This window comes from Canis lupus, chromosome 6 (assembly GCF_048164855.1).
Source record: "Canis lupus baileyi chromosome 6, mCanLup2.hap1, whole genome shotgun sequence".
Lineage (NCBI taxonomy): Eukaryota > Metazoa > Chordata > Mammalia > Carnivora > Canidae > Canis > Canis lupus.
Genome location: NC_132843.1, coordinates 72,708,710 through 72,727,542, shown reverse-complemented (window position 1 = coordinate 72,727,542; position 18,833 = coordinate 72,708,710). Strand labels below are relative to the sequence as shown.

Below are 18,833 nucleotides of genomic sequence, written 5' to 3'. Positions count from 1 at the left end.
TGGAAATGGCTGTTGAGTATGTAACCAAGAGTGTTCACTGTGGCTTATAACCAAGGATTTTGGTAGCAGACTTCAGGCTTATGTGTTCATGAGTTCACATTTATGTGTCTAACATAGACTTATCTTTCTGGAAGAATATTCATAAACTGAATAGTTTTGCTTTTAAATTTCTCCCTTATTTTTAAATATTACAATATTTTATATCTAAAATATGATTTATCAGATCCATATATATATATATATATATATATATGACCATTAATTATTTTCAAGATAGATTTAGAAGTGTAGTCTGTTCACTGGGCTTAACACTAGGGCCACTGAACCACATCCACTGAATCAGAATCACTGGGAAGCAGCCTTATAATCTTTCTTTAAAGCAAATTTCCCGAGAAGTGGTTAAATATACTAAAATTCCAAGGCTGCTGGTATAGAAAATGTTTTCCAAACACATTGTGACTGCAAGTGATTTGAGGGATAGACTTTAGGGTAATAAGTTCAGAGGATATATTTTTGTCTGTTTTGTGTATTTCATCAGATCTTTTCATCTTTTATTGTCCTTGGTTTCCTCTTCAAATATTTAGCAATGTATCTATTCTTTGGGTATTCAGAAAAATAACTCAGGGGAATAGAATTACAAAAAAGTGTCCATGAAATTACTGTAAAAATATGAAGAGAATTTTCCTTTTAAGAAAATTCTATGCCCTCATTTAATTAACTGAAATTGCCTAAAAAGCACCAGAAATTACATTGAATAGATAATAAAATTCAATCAGTTTCAAGTGAATACAGACCAACTCAAAATGGCTTGAGCAATATGGGACCATCTGGAGAGTTGGTCTATCTTCAGGCATGGCTTGATCTAGTGACTCAAATAGTACCACTAACATCCTAGTTTCTCTTTCTACTCCTTCCACTGCTCCCCTACCCCCTCCCACACACCCGTCTTCCATGCGTCAGTTTCATAATCAGGTTTCCCATAGTTGCCCTCTTGAAACTTCTTGTATCTCACTAGGTTACCTGCCCATCCCAGAACCAATCACAGGGATGGGCAGTACTGATTCACTTCAGCCCTAGAGTTGGGTCACCTCCCAAACTACATTAGGTAAGAGGTGGAAAGGATTACATTCACTATTGGAAGGAATTGATGAATAGGATGCTAGGAAAATAGCTAATATCCAATATAATGCTTATTTAAATTTCTTAAAAATAAAATTCATTAGGGGCATCTAACTCTTGATTTGGGCTCAGGTCATGATCTCAGGGTTGTAAGATTGAGCCGTGCTTTGGGCTCTGTGCTCAGCCTGCAATCCGCTTGAGATTCTCCCCTTTTCCTCTGCCCCTCCCCCCAAATTAATTAATTAGTTAATTAAATGAATAGTGGCAAGAATTTATCTTTCACATAGGCAGTTAATTAATTAAACTCACCAAAACTTATGTTTACCAAAACATTCCATGAGTGACATCCGATTTAGTCAATTTGATAATACCTCAGAATTAGGCGTACTTTTCTGTGTATTGTTTTAGAAATACTGATTTCTGTGTTAAGCAGTGTCTTTCTAATATGCTTAATTGACTATGAGCTAAATTCTAAAAATTGTGATTCTCAATCCTGATTAATATGACTTGGGGAGTTTTTAAAATAAAGATGAATAAGTTCCCACTTAGATCTGTTGAAACAAAAACTTAAAGGAATAGGACCAGACTATTCGTATCTTTAAAAAGCTCTACGGGAAAAAACAAAAACAAAACAAGTTCTACAGGAGACACTAGTACTAAGTAGCATTGATTACATTGCCCTATGGCATCTATCGTATGTCCACATCTTACTCTTCTTTGTTGTTTCCTGGATAGCCATAGGAGTTAAATGAGTCCTTGCGAAGTTTCAAAACATCTGATGAGATTATCATGAAACTAACATATCTTTAAGAAGACTACTGTAAGACTTGTTAATAGTATAAAATATTTTTCCAAAACTACTCAAATCGCAACCAAGTAAACTATTTAAAAATCAACTTTAGTACAAATGATTTTATATAAAATACTTGTAATGTATAAATTGTACAAACAATTTTATAAATTGTTTTGAAATAGTCCTGAATAGTAAGAAATGGTTATATCTACTAGTAAGTGTTAACTTACATTGCCTTTGGCTTCTTTCAAAACTTTATATTTCAGATATATTTGTAAATATTAAAATTACTTATCTCCTTGATTCATTAGAAGTTTGATATATTTTCAGAACAGAAGAAGACAAGAAACATCTTAAAGGGGATTATGAAGTCATTATGGCCGTAAGAAAAACTATTTTACCAAAAAACATTCATTATATGTAACCTTAGAATGTTGTAGATTGGACTTTCTTTGGATTCAGTTTTATTTAAACAAGTTTATTGTGTCACCAAAGACATTAGAAGTAAATTTTCAGAAATTGGCAAATTCAACACTTTTTAGGCCTCATTGGTCTTTTAGGAATGTGAATTTGGAAAAATATACCATGTGGCCTATTAACAATCCTCAAGGCCATCTTTATAGTGTAGTCCCACCCAGACCATCCTACAATCACACTGTAATATGGAAATAGTATAAAATATTTGTTCTAAAATGGTACACATCGTGATAAAGTGAAATAAAAAGTACTGCTATTTCTATAGCTCTTAACATTTCATTTCCTGGAAACTGCTTTGAATGCTCTATGAGGATATGAACAAAAACAACAGTAATAACATCATGTGAGATAACTCAGGTAACTGGAGAATTCGCTATGAAGTTGCGTTGCAGATTCTCAGAAATATCCTTCTATATTCATATTATAATGAACATATAAATCACATTTTGCTGTTTCATTTGTCACCAAATTATTCATAACATTCAACATTTGAATCAGAACTAATCTTCAAATAGTCTGTGTTGTGGCATAAGAGAATTGTTACTACCATTTTGAAGTTTAAGAGAGGAAATTTGAAACTTGAAAGTGTTCATAAATTTAAACTGAAATCATTACCTAATGCCTTGGTGCCAGTGTCTCTAAGAATTTAATTTGGATAAAGCCATTACACAATAACTGGGACTTGGTGAGCACTCAGTATATATTAGTGGTACTAATATTATCATAGCATCATCACTACATTACTGCTACCATCACCACTTCTACTTTTACCTTTTCATGTTTTTTCCTTAAAAATAGAGTGTGTGTGATTTAATTTGGTTTCTTGTTGGTGAGAATCCACACTTCATTACCTCCACTATCTATTTTGTCCCTGTTAACATTGTACATGGATGATTTTTTTTTAGTTCTCCCCTTGACATGGGTAGTTATGTTAATAGACAAGTAGAACTTGCTATAAAAAAAGAACTTGGGGATCCCTGGGTGGCGCAGCTGTTTGGCGCCTGCCTTTGGCCCAGGGCGTGATCCTGGAGACCCGGGATCAAATCCCACATCAGGCTCCCGGTGCATGGAGCCTGCTTCTTCCTCTGCCTGTGTCTCTGCCTCTCTCTCTCTCTCTCTCTTTCTCTCTGTGACTATCATAAATAAATAAAAATTAAAAAAAATTTTAAAAAGAACTTGCTATAAAATATTAAAGAAATATAAATTTTTGAAGTTTTCATTTTACACTAGCACCATATAAACCATACTAAATATCTTTCGTGGTAAACCACTTTTTCATCGAGGCAAGACATATGAAATATCTATTCTGTTCTCTTTTTGAGTATGATTATTCTATTACTATATATGTATATATATAATTATATACACATATACATACATATTTACATCTGTGTTTATTCCTCTGTTTATTGAAAGCCCTGCATTCATATTGAGATCACCAGTTCCAGTGCAGCACCACAGGGTTCATCATGATCTGTAACTACCTTCTTTGATAGAAGCCTGCCTCCCCTCCTCAGTGTATCAACTTATTTGATCAGTCCTTTTGCATGTGACTCAGGTTTCACAGCAGCCATCTGCTACTCCATTTTCATACCCTTCTCCCCAAACTCAGACTCTAAATCCTTGTGTCCTTTTGCTCCTTCTGCACAGAAGTCCTCACTGGGCTTGACACCTCTGACACCTATTCCAGTCTGCCCAACCCCTGTCCCTGATGGAGGGACAGCTGGCTTACTCTGGTAGGGCTATACCACCTCATCCTAGACCACGTTTCTGTGAAAATAGCCTCTTCACCCTATTTAGGATCTAATATCTCATACTGACCCTCTTCTCTGAATGGATGCCCTTACCCTGCTGAGGCTCAACAGCCCATTCTGTTATCCATCAATGCCCTCGGCAGGATGTCCTTCTTACCCATATGGGGGAGAAAGGGGCGCAGATGAGGCTCTTACACCCCAGGCTAGGCCATCCCTCTTTGGAAATGGCCTCTTCATTCTGTGCTGGTTCTGGTAACTACCACCAGGCTGCCCACCCAGGTTCCCCGTCACCACTTCATATATCTTCCCCACCCGTAGGAAGTACAGAGTCCTCATCCTGTCCAGGCTGATAATGCTACTCATCCAAGAGGATACCCTCCTCATCTTGCTTGGATTTAATAGATTTTTGTAAATCAGTGATCAGTTGACGGTCCCTTAGTGAGGTTAGTGAAAACAGTGATGATAGCAACTAACTTATATTGGCCAGTAATACATAACACATGGTCATTCTCTATATCACAAATAATTGAGGTATTTATCTGTAAAATGGCCACCAACTATACAAATTCAAAGTACTGCCACTAAGTTCAATTTCTGGTCTTCTGGAATGAAAAGGTAGAGAAACCACTTGAGCCATGGAACAAGCCATGGAACTCTCCATGGTACCAACACATTCCTGGCCTCTCTTGGATCCTTGTGTAGCTGGCTTGAATCTTACTTACCCTCTGTTACAGGTCTAACTATGCCTGTTACCTGTTCCTGAGATTTTTGTCTTTTTTTCCAGCTTTGTTGGGATATAATTGGCATAACATAAGTTGAAGACCTACATTGTAATGATATGATACAGTGCAAAGTGCTTACCACAATAAAGTTAGTTAACACATTTTTTTTTACCTCATGTACTTATAATTTTTTGGTGCTATGGTGAGATAATTAAAGCTCTACTCCCATAGCAGTTTTCAAGCACACAATACAGTGTTGAAAGCTATAGTCACCATGCGGTACATTAGATCCATGTATTCATTTCATAACTGAAAGTTTGTGCTCTTTGACCAACATTTCATATTTCCTACACCCCTCAACCCCTAGCAACCACCATTCTACTGCCTGGATTCTGTGAGTTAGATGTTTTGGGGGGTTTACATGTGTGATTATACAAATATATATGTATATGAGGTAGCCTATACCCAATTTTCCCATCACCATTTATTTTTTTAAGATTTTTTTATTTATTAGAGAGAGAGAGAGCACAAGCAGGGGGAGCAGCAGGGAGAAGCAGGCTCACCACAAAGCAGGGGTGGTGGTGATACGGGGCTCCATCCGAAGACCTTGAGGTCATGACCTGAGCTTAAGGCCCATGCTTAACCGACTGAGCCACCCAGGCACCCTCCCAATCACCATTTATTAAAGAGATTGTCCTTCATTGACTATTCTTGGCTTCCCTGTCAAATATTAGATGACTGTTTATGTTTGGGTCTATTTCTGGGTTCTCGGTTCTGTTCCATTGGTCTATTTGTTTTTATGCCACTACCATACTGTTTCAATTATTATAACTTCTAGGATAGCTTGAACTCAGGAAGTATGAAGCCTTCTGCTTTTCTCAGGATTTCTGTGGCTATTTGGGGTTTTTATGGTTCCATATAAATTTTAGAAGTGTTTAAAATGCCATTGAAATCTTGATAAGGATTGCATTGAATCCATAGATGGCTTTTGGTAGTATCAACATTTTAACAATATGAATTCTTCCCATTCAGGAACACAGGATACATTTCCATTTCTTTTTGTCTTTGATTTCTTTCATCCATGTGGTGTAGTTTTCAGGTTAGAGATCTTTCACGTCCTTGGTTAAATTTACTCCTAAGTACTTTATTGTTTTTGATGATATTGTAAATAGGATCTATATATTTATTTCTTTTTCAGAAAATGTATTCTTAATGTATAGAAAAAGTCAATTTACAGAGTAGAAGAAAATTTTCCCAACACATATGTCTGACAGAAGACCTGTATCAAATATGCAAAGAACTTGAGGTGTCTGGGTGGCTCAGTCAGTTAGGCATTCAAATCTTGATTTTAGGTCATGATCTCAGGGCTCTACACTGGGCATGGAGCCTTCTTGGGATTCTTTCTCTCTAAAAGATTTTTTTTTTAAATAATATATAAGGAGCTCTTAAAAAAACAATAATAAAATGATAAATATGATAATTCATAAAATAGGCATAAAATTTGAGCACATAAAAAAAAAATTTGAGCACATAGTTCTCTAAGGAAAGTATGCAAATGACCTACAAACATATGAAAAAAATTGCATCATTAACCATCTTGGAAAATGTAAACTAAAACCACAAAGAGATATTATTACACAATCACTGGAATGTCTAAAATTTTAAAAACTAACAATTAAAAATACTAACAATAACAAAATTTTTAAAATTCTGTGTTGCTGGGGCTGTGGAGTACCTGGAACTCTCATACACTGTTGGTGGGAATGTAAAATAGTACAATCACTTAATTTCTTTTTAAACTTACCCTTATCATGTATCCTAGAAGTTCCTAGGTATGTATCCAAGAGAAATGAAAAAATTTCATTAAAGATTTGTATCTGATTTTTATTAGCCAAGAATTAGGAACATTCTGGGTACCCATCAACAGATGAATAAACAAACTGTTGACTAGTCATACTGTGAAATACAAAACAATAATAAAAATTAATGAGCACTGATAACAACAATACAGTTGGATACCGGAAACATGCTGAGCAAAAGAAGGCAGATACCCAAATGTATATACCATATGACTTCATTTATATGAAGTTAAAGAAAAGTAAAACCAGTTAATAGTGACAGAAATCAGATTGGTGGTTGCCTGGGTTGGGTGGGAGAGTTGATTGGGAAGAAGCACTTTCTGATGACTTAAGTGTTCTATATATTGATTGGGAGGTGGTTACACAAAAATGTATACATTCATAAAAATTTATTGAACTTGTGCACTTAAAATTGCTACACTAATATCATTAAATGTAAATTATTCTCCAAAAAGGTTGATTTTTAAAAATAAAAAAAAATAGGGATCCCTGGGTGGCGCAGCGGTTTGGCGCCTGCCTTTGGCCCAGGGCGCGATCCTGGAGACCCGGGATCGAATCCCACATCGGGCTCCCGGTGCATGGAGCCTGCTTCTCCCTCTGCCTATGTCTCTGCCTCTCTCTCTCTCTCTGGGACTATCATAAATAAATAAAAATTAAAAAAAAATAAATAAATAAATAAATAAAATAAAAAAAAAAATAAAAAAAATAAAAAAAAATATGTAGGAAGAAAAAAATAGCACAAAAGAGGGGCACTGGGGTGGCTCAGTTGGTTAAGCATCCAACTCTTGATTTTGGCTCAGGTCATGACCTCAGAGTTGTGAGACTGAGCCTGGCATCAGGCTCTGCACTAAGCATGGAGCCTGCTTAAGATTCTCTCTCCCTCCCCCTCTCCCTCTGCCCCTCATTCCCTCTCTCTCTCTCTCTCTCTCTCTAAAAAAGAAAGAAAAGCACAAAAGAATATGACGTCTCAGTAATAACATTATGTGTAAATGGACTAAGTGCTCTAAAGATTCTCATATGAATTTTTAAAAACTGTATGTTATTTCAAAGAAAGATATTTAAAACGTAAATGTACTATTAACTATAAAGGGGCTAAGAATTTGACCTACTTCTAGCTGACAAATGAGCCCGCCACATCTTAGTGGAGGCCAGCAGTAGAGGACTTAATTATTCTTGACATAGTAAGCAGCATTAGCATCAGCAGGTTTGCATCAGTTCCCCAGATTCCATAGGGGCAATGCACATAGACCTGCATGGTTGCCTGCCTGTGAGGTTGGATAAGGGGGACCCTCTACTCCACATATTCAGGAGTCCATTTTTCTGTCATGATGTTGCTCTGCCACCTATCCCCTAGGACAGAGGTCCCTAATTTTTTTTCTGTAAAGGGCTAAAAAGTAAATACTTTAGGCTTAGCCAGTGACATATGGTCTCTGACATATTCTTCATCCTTTTTTTTTTTTTAAACAACCTTCAAAAACTGTGAAGTCTATCCTTAGCTTCCAGGCCATAGAAAACAGGCCACAGACCAGATTTGGCCCACAAACTGTACTTTACCAACTCTTACTGTAGGGCATTGTCATTATGTGATTGTTCAAAGCTTGATCTCCATCGCATCTGGGTTCCAAGTGATGGGAGAAAGGAAAAGAAGATAGGCAGGAGGCTTGCCCAGTGTCTTAAGGTTCAGGCCTATGTCTTTTCTGTTTACATTTCATTTTCAGTCACATGTCCATACCTGACTCCAAAAGATACTGAAAAACGTAGAAGCCATGTGCCCAGAAGGAAGTGGAAGATAGATTTTTGTTCAGGATTAGCAGTCCTTGTCACAACTAGAAAGAGGAATAGAAAAAGAAGAAAAGAAAGAAAGAAAGAAAGAAAGAAAGAAAGAAAGAAAGAAAGAAAGAAAGAAAGAAAGAAAGAAAGAAAGAAAGAAAGAAAGAAAAAAGGAAGGAGAGAAAGAAAGAAAGAAAGAAAGAAAGAAAGAAAGAAAGAAAGAAAAAAGGAAGGAGAGAAAGAAAGAAAGAAAGAAAGAAAGAAAGAAAGAAAGAAAGAAAGGAAGAAGGAAGGAAGAAAGAAAAGAAGGAAGGAAGGAAAAGAAAAGAAAGAAAAGAAAGAAAAAGAGAAGGAAGGGAGGGAGGGAGGGAGAGAAAAAAGAAAAAATAAGGTGCTCAGGTGGCTCAGTCAGTTAAGCATCGGCCTTTGGCTCAGGTCATGATCCCAGAGTCCTGGGATCAAGCCCTATATCGGGTCCCTGCTCAGAGAAGAGTCTTCTTCTCCTTCTCCCTCTGCCCCTACCCCTGCTTGTGCTGTCTCTCTCAAATAAAAATAAAAATCTTAGAAAACAAACAAAATGAGAGGGTAGTATCACAGAAACCAAGGATTGGGTTTCAAACAGAAAGTAATTGACTGTATTGAATATTAATTACTACATGGTTAACTAAGATGACTCTAACACCAATTAGATTTAACATGGTCTCATTAGGTGATCATAATGAGAGTAGTATCGGTGGAGCAGTGGGAGCACGATGAGCTCAGGAGTGAGTGGGAGCTGAGTAAATGATTCTAAGGCAGTCGAACTCTTTAATGAGGGCTGGCACTGAATGGGGAAAACAGAAGAGAAAGGGGGAAAGAGAATAGAGTTATCTGGAAGAAGGTTTGGTATCTAAAAAAAAGTTTTTTAAAAATATGAGTGAGACTTAAGCATGTTTAAATATGGATGGGAAGAATCCAGTGAAGAGAGATATTTAGGATATGAGAGAAATAGAGATATGCAGTATTCTTAGCAAAGTTTGAGGACTTTGTGGAGAAATTGGTCTGAAATAGGGATACTTTCTCTTACAACAATGGTAAGAAAGAAGAAGATCTAGATGTAACAAAGTTTATAGATATTTTGGCAGAAAATTGAGAAAGATTACACGGCATGTGTGTGTGTCTGTGTGTCCATCTGCGTGTGTAGAAGGAGGTAAAAATGAGGAAGGAGAAAAGAAATGGGGTCAGGTGATTTTAGGAAAATAGGAGATTTAGAATCATTGAGAAAATGGAAAAAATAAATTTACTAGAGAAGCATAATAAGATTATAAATATAACCAGATGATGGCCCAGACAAGGTGACAGTCCACTCCATTGTGTGATCATCCCCCCAGTACAGTGAAGGAATTGTCAAATTCATCCAAGGTTAGCATTTTGCTAGCCAGGCAAGTGTGTTGACTAATTAGAGAGCAAGCATGTTTAAGGCAAGAGAATGATTGAAATGATGAATCTTGGACTAGAAAATTGATGGGGGAGGAAGTAAGGGCAGAAAGGGGCTGATGAACAGAAACTATGGTGGCAGGAGACTAGAGGTCTAGTCATAGTCATGTTGCGAGAGGAGTCGAGTGATAAGATCACATGGATAAGAACTTGTGCTTCATTAGCACCTGGGATTTTTACTTAGTAATTTTGGTGAAGACCTAGCCACAGCCTCCGATGATCCTGAGATCCAATAAATAATGACACTAGAAGGCAGAAATCATTAAAAATGAAAAAATCAAATAACTTAGTGCCCAGGATTCATGTAGAAATGTATTGCACTTGAAGTCCGAGAGAGGTGGGGTAAAGGGGCAGTCTGTGAGCCAGGTGAAAATCCTCAGTAACTGAGCAGGCCTTACAAGACAATTGCTAGTTGAAGACACCACCTAAGGGGAAAGGATGGCGCCGTCAGATGGCAGGAGCTTCTCAGATTGAAACCTGTTGTACGTGAGTGATTCACGGATCCTGGAACAACTTAACAATTTATGAAAATATATTTGTGTCAAGACGCCTGGATGGCTCAGTCAGTTGAGCATCCAGCTCTTGGTTTTGGCTCGGGTGGTGATCTCAGGGTCCTGGGATCAAGCCCCACATCAGGCTCAATGCTCAGTGGGGAGTCTGCTTGGGATTCTCTCTCTCTCCCTCTGCCCTTCCTGAGCTTGTGCATGCTTGCTCGTTCTTTCTCTCTCTTTCAAATAAATAAATAAATCCAAATAAATAAATGAAATTTGTGTGTTATGGGCAGACTTGAGGGGACTTTATCCTGTGGCATAATTTTTACCAGCCCCCACTGAAAGCCATCTCAAATAATAACAGGAACTCTCAGAAGGAATAGGCTGTGGGCCTCACGATTGAGAGGGAAATCCTCAGGCCACAACCTCCAGCCACTGTGTGTTGCTTTCTTGATGAGCTGTTGGTACTGCCCCTGCCAACGTCTCCATCCCCATCTCACCAGTGCCTGTCCCCAACAGTTGCTGCCCATCTTCTCTAGTGGAATTGTTGGGACCTCATGGCTCTTACCAGTTGTGGAGGGAAAAACTATTAGAATGAAGCCAGATTATAGAGATCCTTGCAAACCAGACTGGGGAATATAAACTTGGTCGTGAGAAGGACTATGATACTAAGAATCCTGAATTCAGAATCCTGAACCTCAGTTCATTTTCTGTAGGATAACTGGATGTAAAACTTTGAGACTTTAAATATTTAGCCTGACTTACTTCATCTCTAAGATAAGCATAGTTAGGTAAAATAGGTGGATTTGAGCCATGTTCTACAGAAATACTTTTTGGATTCTTGAAGTTTCCTATAACTTCCTTTTTGAAAGTGGGGCTGCCTGGGTGGCCTCAGTCAGTTGAGCATCCAGCTTTTGGTTTTGACTCAGCTCTTGAGCTCAGGGTCCTGAGATGAAGCCCCATGTCGGGCTCAGTGGGGTGTTTACTTGAGATTCATAAAACTTTTAAAAACAAATTTCTTTTAAAATGAGAGTATAATTTAAGATTGTAAAAATCAGTACAAATACATGCTATCTACTCAGTTTTAATTCAGTGGAAGCTATTAACATGTTAACCCACACTATGTACTTTTTCTTCCCTGTAGATTTATTAATCAAGCTGCCATTATCTCTCTATATTTGAAATTCTTGTAATTCTGTCCTTGCTTAGGAGCATTATAGCTTGGTATTGATGTACTGGTTAATTTGGTCCAATCCATGTCTGCCCATAACAATTTTACTAAGGTGATGCATTACAGTCAATACTAGTGAGTGCTTTTGCTGTGACCTAGTAATAGATTGTTTCAATGAGTTGTGTGAATTCAGGGTAATACATTCTTTAAGATATGCGTAATTGCTAGATACCATTAGAGACTAAACTTGAAAAGTTTCTTTAATTTTCCATTGCTTTATCTTTCCAGTTTTATCCATCAGTTAAACAGATTAATATTCTGACATTGCAAGGCATGGTAATTCACAATTTATCAGGACTTTATTAATATTGTACATAAAATAAAACAGCAAACACTAGATGCCAACCTAATCCATAGCTGCACTGTTGCCCACAACCTTACTATCAAGCTCTGTTTTTAACCAAATGGCCTGTTAAAAGTTAGAACTTGATAAGTGCATTGAATATAACACTACACCTGTTTCGTGGTTGAACTTGAAGTAAGATTTTATGATTTTCAAAGGCGACCATTAGTAAAATATTTGAAAATCACTAGATTAAATTTATTTGAGACCCCTTCTAAAATTATATCATGCTGATATATGGAGCCCTTAAATAATTTTTCAAAACAACTATATTGAGATATAAATCATATACCATGAAATTCACCCTTTTAAAGTATACAAATCACATGTATAGAATATTCACAGAGAGATGCAACATCACCACTATCTAATTCTGTATCATTTTTATCATCCAAAAAGAAAATCCTAGCATCACCTGCATGGCTCTGTTGGTTAGGCATCTGCCTTCAGCTTGGGTCATGATCCCAGGGTCCTGGGATCCAGACCCGTGTTGGGCTCCTTGCTCAGTGAGGCGTCTGCTTCTCCCTCTCCTCCCTGCTCCTGCTCCGTCTCTTGCTATCTGTCTCTCTCTCTCAAATAAATAAATAAATAAATAAATAAATAAATAAATAATATTTAAAACAAAACAAAAAAACAAAAGGAAAATCCTGTACCCATTAACAATCACAGCCCTTAGCAACCAGCTAATCTGCCCTCTGTCTGTATAGAGTTTTGCCTCTTCTGGACATTTTATATGAATGGAATCATACAATATATGGTCTCTTGTGTCTGGCTTCTTTCACTTAACGTGATGTTTTCAAAGTTCATTCATGTTTCAGCATGTGTCCACACTTCCCTGCTTTTTTTAGGGTTAATAATATTGCTCCATGTTATGAATATGCATCATTGTTTTTATTTCTCTTAAGTATACACCTAGTTCTGGAATTGCTGGCAATTCAATGCTTAACATTTTTAGAAATTGCCAGTTTTTCAGAGTGGCTGCACTGTTTTACTATCCCACCAACAATGTATAAGAGTTCCAATTTCTCCACATTCTCTCCAACACTTCTTATTGTAGGAGTGTGTGTGTGTGTGTGTGTGTGTGTGTGTGTGGACAATAATATACATATTAGCCATCCTAGTGGGTGTAAAGTAGTATCTCACTGTGGTTTTGATTTTTATCTCCCTCCTAAAGATGTTGAGTTTCTTTTCGTGTGCTTATTGGCCATTCATATGCCCTCTAGGAGAAATTTCATTAAAATCCTTTGTCCAAGCTTTGCGCAGTGGCAGTATCGTAGCCAATGAGGTTTATCCGAGGCGTGACTATTGCTAATTAAAATCCTTTGTCCACTTTTAAATTGGCTTATTTATCTCATTATTATTGAGATGAAAGCATTCTTTATATATCCTGAGAAACAAGCCCTTTATCAGAAAAATGATTTGAAAATATTTTTCCCATTCTTTTTTTTTCCCCATTCTATGTGTTGTCCCTTTACTTTCTTGATGATGTGCCATGAAGCACAAAGTTTTTAGTTTTCAGAAAATCCAATTTATTTGTCCTCTTGTTGTATGTGTGTTTAGTGTCATAGCTATGAAATCATTGCATAATCTGAGGTCACGAAGATTTACTCCTATGTTTTCTTTTAAGGATTTTATAGTTTTAGCTTTTAAATTTTGGTCTATGATTCATTTTTAGTTAATTATTTTATATGGTGTAAAGTAGGAATTCAAATTAATTCTTTTGCATGTGAGATTTCCAGTTGTCCCAATACCGTTTGTTGAAAAGATTACTTTTTTTTTTTCATTTAATTGTGTTGGCACTCTTAAAAAAAAATTAACCACAAATGTAAATTTTTATTTCTGAACTCTCATTTATATTCCACTGATCTGTATGTCTGCCCTATGCCAGTACCACACTGTCTTGATTGCTGTAGCTTTGTACTAAGTTTAAAATTGGAAATGTGAGTCCTTCCAACTTTGCTCTTCTTTTTCAAGATTGTTTTTAGTTGAGTCCCTTGCTACACATGAATTTTAGAATTGGCATCTCCATTTCTGCAAAAAATACCATTGGAATTTTGATAAAGACTGCATTGAATCTATTGATTGCTCTGGGAAGTGTTACTGTCTTGTTAAGTCTTCCAGAGGCGCTTCACTGGCTCAGTTGGTAAAGCCTGTAACTCTTGAGCTTGGGGTTATGAGTTCAAGCCCCATGTTGGCTGTAGAGATTACTTTAAAAATTAATTAATTAATTTTAAAAAAGTGGAATTCATAACTTAAAAAATAATAGTAAAAAACCTTTCAAAACATTAATAGGAAATGATATTTCATTTATTTAAGTTGTCTCTAATTTCTTTTTTTAAAATATCTTGTTGCTTTCAGTGTATAAAACTTACACTTCTTTTGTTAAATTTATTCCTAAGAATTTTATTCTCGTCGATGCTATGGTGAATGGAATTGCTTCTTACTATTGTTTTCAGATTGTTCATTGCTGGTGTATAAAAATACAATTTGTTTTTTTATATTGATCACATATCTGCAACCTTGCCTAATACATTCATCAGTTCTAATAGGGTTTGTTGTTTGTTTGTGTTTTGGTGTATGCTAGGATTTACTATATACAAGACCATGTCATTTATGAATAGAGATAATTTTACTCCCCGCCCCCAGTATGAATGCCTTGACAGAGACTGCCTCCTTGAACAAATTTTAATCAGGCTCCCCTGAGCCCTCTTTTTGACGAGGCCTCAACTTGATGGTTGTCCTGTCTTTGACCAGCCCCTTTCATAGCTGATCAAGTTTCTCATCCTCACCTTGGTGTAATAGTTCTTGACGTGCCTTCAGTAAAAATGCTGTTAGGTCAGTTTTTCCCATCCTTGTGATGTCTGAAAATTTTCATTCACTGATCCCCTCATTCTCTTCATTGGCTATAAATCCCCACATGCCTCTGCTGTATTTGGAGTTGAACTTTCTCCCCAGTTGCAATAATCTTGACACTTATTTTGGTAGTCCTGAAGACAGGTTTACTTCATTTTATTACACTGCACTTAATTGTGCTTTGCAGATACTGCATTTCTTACAGATTGAAAGTTTGTGGCAACCCTGCATCATCTTTTGGCACCATTTTTTTCAACAGCATTTGCTCACTTTATGTCTCTGTGCACATTTTGGTATTCTCATGGTATTTCACACTTTTTGGTTTTCATTGTATTTGTTACACTGATCTGTGACCAGCAACCTTTGATGTTACTACTGTAATTATCTTGGAGTGCTTGCTACAAACCACACCCATTTAAGCCCACACACTTAATTGATAAATGTTGTGTGTGTTCTGATTGTGCCACCAATCAGCTCTTCCCCGATCTCTCCCCTCCCCTTCCTATTCCGTATGACACAACAATATTGAAATTAGGGCAATTAATAACCCTGCAATGGCCTCTCGGTGTTCAAGTGAAAGGAAAAATTGCACATCTCTCATTTTTTTAATTTAAATTTTAGGTAGTTAATATACAGTACAATATTGATTGCATGTCTCTCATTTTAAATCAAAAGCTAGAAATGAATAAGCTCGGTGAGGAAAGCATGTCAAAGGCTGAGAGCTAGGCCTCTTGCACTAAATAGCCAAGTTGTGAGTTCAAAGGAAAAGTTCTTGAAATTAAATGTGCTGCTCCAGTGAATACATGAATTACAGTAAGAAAGTGAAACAGCCTTATTGTTAATATGGAGAAAGTTTGAGTGGTCCAGGTGGAGGATCAAACCAGCCACAACCTTCCCTTAAGCCAAAGCCTAATCCACAGCTAAATGCTAAGTCTCTTCAATTCTGTGGAGGCTGAGAGGTAAGGAACCTGCAGAAGAAAAGTTTGAAGCTAGCAGAGATTGGTTCACGAGGTTTAAGGAAAGAAATTGCCTCCATAACAGAAAAGTGGAAGGTGAATCAGCAAGTGCTGATCTAGAAGCTGCAGCAAGTCGTCCACATCTAGCTAAGATAATTAATGAAGGTAACCACACTAAACATCAGATTTTTAATGTAAATAAAACAGCCTTGTACTGTAGGAAGATGCCATTTGGACTTGAATAGCTAGAAAGGAGAAGTCAGTGCCTGACTTCAAAGCTTCAAACTACGGGCTGGCGCTCCTGTTAGGGGCTAATGCAGCCGAAGCCACTGCTCACTCACCATTCTGAAAACCCTACGGCCCTAAAAAATTATGCTAAATCTACACTGCCTCTGCTGTATAAATGGAACAACAAAGCCTCGATGACAGCACATCTGTTTACAACGGTTTACCAAATATTTTAAGCCCACTGTTGAGACTTACTGCTCAGGAAAAAAGACTCCTTTCAAAATATTACCATTTGTTCATAGTGCACCTGGTCACTCAAGAGCCCTGGTGGAGATGTACTGTTAGATTAATCTTGTTTTCACGCCTGCTAACACAGCATCCATTCTGCAGCCCAGGGATCAAGGAATTGTTTTGACTCCAGGCCTTATTTTTTGAGACATACGTTTCATAAGGCTAGGGCTGTCACACAGTGATCCCTTTGGTGGATCTGGGCAAAACAAGGTTAAAACCTGGAAAAGAGTCGTCCTTCTAGGTGCCATTAAGAACACTTGGGATTCATGGGAGGAGGTCCAAATATCAACATTAAGGGGAGTTTGGAAAAAGTAGCTTCTGACCCTCATGGATGACTATGATGGGTTCAAGACTTCCATGCAGGAAATAAGTGCAGATGGGAAGGAATAGCAAAGAGAACTAGAATTAGAAGTAGAGCCGGAAGCCACAACTGATCACTGCAATCTCACGATAAAACTTGAATATTTGAGGACATGCTTCTTATGGAGAAACAAAGAAGATGGTTTCTTGGAATCTACTCCTGGCGAAGACGCTGTGAAGGTTGTCGAAATGACAACCAGGGATTTAGAATATTACACAAATGTATTGATAAAACAGCAACAGGGTTTCAGAGGATTGACATCCAATTTTGAAAGCAGTTCTACTGTGGGTAAAATGCTGTCAAACAGCATCACATGCTACAGAGAAATCAGTTATGAAAATCAGTTCTGAAAGGAAGAGTCAGTGATGCTGCAAACTTCATGGTCTTATTTTAAGAAGTTGCCAGAGCCACCCCAGTCTTTGGCAACCACCACCCAGTCACTCAGCAGCCATCGACAAAAAGATTATCACTCTTTGAAAGCTCAAATAATAGTATTTTTTAGCAACAAAGTATTTTTTTAGTTGAGATACATACATTATTTTCTTAGAAATAATGCTGTTGCACACTTAATGGACTACAATATAGGGTGAACATAACTTGTACATGCATTGGGAAGCCAAAAAATTCATTTGCCTTTATTGTGATACTAGCTTTATTGCTGTAGTCCGGAACCTAGCCTGCAATATCTACAAGATATACTTATAAAGGCTTCTTTGCTGTGTTAACAGGTGTTGGAATAATTTTTAACAGCACTTTATTTGTCTTACTAATTGTCCTGACTAGATACTCCAGTACAATACTGAATTGAAGTGGTGAGAAGAGACATTTTTATCTTATTTTTGTTCTTAGGGAGAAAGCATTCAATCTTTGACCACTAGGTATGATGTTAGTCAGCTGTAGGTTTTTTGAGAAAGTTTCCTTGTATTCCTAGTTTGTTGAGTGTTATTATCATGAAAGGGTGTTGGGTTTTGCCAGATGCCTGGTCTGCTTTTATTGAGATGATCATGTGGTTTTTGTCCTTTATTCTGTTATTATGACATTTTTCATTGGCTGATTTTCCTATGTTAAGCAACTTTACATTCGTAGAATAACTCTCACTTAGTTATGATGTATAATCCTTTTTATATGTTGCTAGATTTAGTTTGAACATATTTTATTGAGGATTTTTGAGATGTAAGAGATACATATCCATAGTTTTGTTTACTTGTGATGTCTATTCCTGGGTTTGGTATTACTGGTCTCAAGCAATAAACTGGGGAGTGTTACCTCCTTTTCTATTATTTGGCAAAGTTTTTAAACATTTGGCAGTGTATTGGTTTGCTAAGGCTGCTATACCAAAGTACCACAAACATGGTGCCGTAAAACAACAGAACTTTATTCTTTCATTGTTCTGGAGGCCAGAAGTTCAAGTCCAAGATGTTGGCAGGGTGGGTTCCTCCTAAGAGCCCTAAGGGAGAATTTGTTCCATGCTTTTCTCCTGGTTTCTGGTTATGGCCACTGTCTTTAGCATTCCTGGGCCTGAAATAGTTGCATCAGCCCAGAATCCACCTCCATCTTCACATGGTGTTCTCCCTGTGGGTCTTTGTGCCTCTCTTTGTCTTCTTGTAAGGACACCGCTCATACTGGAGTAGGGATCCATACTATACTGCAGTATGGCCTCCTCTTGACTTACATCTTAGGAAACCCTCAGAGTCCCTGTTTCCAGATAACTTGACATTTAAGTAACAAGCATTAAGGTTTGAACATTATATGTAGGGGGCACATTCAACCCACAACAGATAGAATTTACCAGTGGGCTTTCCTTTGTCGGAAGTTACTAATTCAGTCTTTACCTGTTATAGGTACAGATTTTCTGTTTCTTCTTGAGCCAGTGTTAGTAGTTTATGTCTGTGTGGGAATTTTTTCCATTTCATTTAGATTATCTAACTTGTTTAATTGTAGGAAATGTTTTCTTAAAGTCTTTTTTACTTCTGGAAGTTCTGTAGTGATGACCCCTCTTTTATCTTTTTAGTAATTTGAGTGCTCTTTTTCCTTGATCGTACTAGTTAAAGGCTTGTCAATTTTGTTGATCTCTTCAAATGATAACTTTTTGGTTAATTTTCTTTGTTG

General features: G+C 37.1%; 1 protein-coding gene and 1 non-coding gene across 8 annotated transcripts in view; both read left to right on the top strand.

The window, feature by feature from the left end:
- SYT14 (synaptotagmin 14) overlaps positions 1-18,833 on the top strand; it is a 211,357-nt gene that overhangs the window by 155,201 nt on the left and 37,323 nt on the right. Inside the window, exon 6 of one of the 7 annotated variants that reach the window (XR_012033232.1) lies at positions 2,243-2,296. The exons of the other annotated variants lie outside the window; for them this stretch is intronic. The gene's annotated coding sequence lies outside the window, so the exon portion shown is untranslated. Of the gene's footprint in view, positions 1-2,242; positions 2,297-18,833 lie in introns of those variants that run through there. 7 annotated transcript variants of the gene reach the window in all.
- LOC140636163 (U4 spliceosomal RNA) lies at positions 13,287-13,430 on the top strand. Its single transcript, XR_012033479.1, has one exon. It is a non-coding gene; the product is annotated as a U4 spliceosomal RNA (small nuclear RNA).